The 1,470-nt window shown below is 39.3% G+C and overlaps 1 long non-coding RNA gene across 1 annotated transcript in view; it reads right to left on the bottom strand.

Moving 5' to 3' along the window:
- LOC145269425 (uncharacterized) overlaps positions 1–992 on the bottom strand; it is a 19,245-nt gene extending 18,253 nt beyond the window's left edge. The window contains exon 1 of the long non-coding RNA XR_013865050.1: positions 812–992. This is a non-coding gene — a long non-coding RNA (uncharacterized LOC145269425). The remainder of the gene's footprint in view (positions 1–811) is intronic.
- Between the last annotated feature and the right edge of the window lie 478 nt (positions 993–1,470).

Raw genomic sequence — 1,470 nt, 5'->3', positions numbered from 1 at the left:
AAACTTATTTAAACCACATCCTGTATATGTAGTATTGGGAATCCCAGCTTAATTGCTATAGAGGTAGTTTTAGAAATAGAAAGTTATGTAAGTATATTTTGATTTCCCATCAGCGACTTAGCAAGGTCAGAAGGTTAGGTTTGACAGGCATCAACCATGACCCAGATAGAATGTAGCGGAAATTAAGGAGTGATACGGGAATTGTAGTCCTAGGCTTCCGGTTGACGACCACATGGAGCGAGTGGTTTGGGGCAGCAGATAATGCAGACGGGAGATTTCGGGTTTCCGAGATGTAGGCTTGCCTTGAATAAAAGATTGAAGCTTCAGTCCATCTTGTTGTTCATTGATGAATCTGTCTGCAGCACCCCACTCCCCAGCAAGATGGAGACCAGCATCCAAGAAGGCATCATCCGATGGCCAAGGTAATCAGGTATGTTCGCATTACATTTGCATATACACGTCTCGGAAACTTCCAAGGCAAAAGAACTGTAGAAGAATAAGAACACACACACACACACACACACACACACACACACACACACACACACACACACACACACACACACACCTACCTACCTACCTACACCACATATAACAGTGAACTGCACGTAAGATATGTAAGGACACACACACACACGTATATATGTAAGAACAGTGATAAACGTAGCAGAAAACATAAAAGAGAACGATCAGTAAAATAAACGTTTATTAAGTAGTAATAATAATAAAAAAATAATAAACACACACAACATTTACGGTAACATATATACGCACGCATAATCAACAAAATGTTAACAATATGTTCACTTACCTTTCATGATTTTTACTTCGTTGCTAAAATTTTCGTTCGATTATGGTTAATAGTCAATGCGGCTTATAATCTGCAGAGTGTCTCTCGCTACAACACGGATCTTAGCTTCGTTCTATCCGGACGCGCCCAATGGTGTCGCTCGACTTCAAGTATCTTTTCTGTTTTCAAGTACGAATTTATAATCATTTTTCTATTCTGTAAACGATGCCAACATAATAATAATACAACCCCCCCCAAAAAAAACAACAAAAAACACCCCCCCACAAAAAAAAACCAAACCCCCCCCCCAAAAAAAAAACAAAACAAAAAAAAAACAAATAGAATAGTAATACATCTTTAGACAGACTTCTGAGGGTTGGCCAAGAACTACAGATGTCGGAAAGCACAGTGGGATGTCACGCGAATAATGGGCGTGGCACTGTGGAATTACGAAGTTACGATCTACATGGTTTACTATCACTGTTGCGTTTGGTATCAGCTTTTGCATTGTTCTTATGAAAAGCATTACTAATAGTGCTGCAGCCAAAGAGTGATAGAATATTTTTTTCGTATTTCGTTAGTGTATGCTTTGAGTACGTGTCTACAATCACACACGCGCGCGCGTCTTGTGAACATGTATCAGAAAGAAAATGGATCTATTAAGCCTGACATGGTAATAT

The sequence above is a fragment of the Euprymna scolopes genome, chromosome 45, assembly GCF_053919585.1.
Source record: "Euprymna scolopes isolate OS-2025 chromosome 45, ASM5391958v1, whole genome shotgun sequence".
NCBI classification, from domain to species: Eukaryota; Metazoa; Mollusca; class Cephalopoda; order Sepiida; family Sepiolidae; genus Euprymna; species Euprymna scolopes.
Note: the sequence above shows the minus strand (reverse complement) of the source record. Positions and strands in the feature narration are given on the sequence as shown.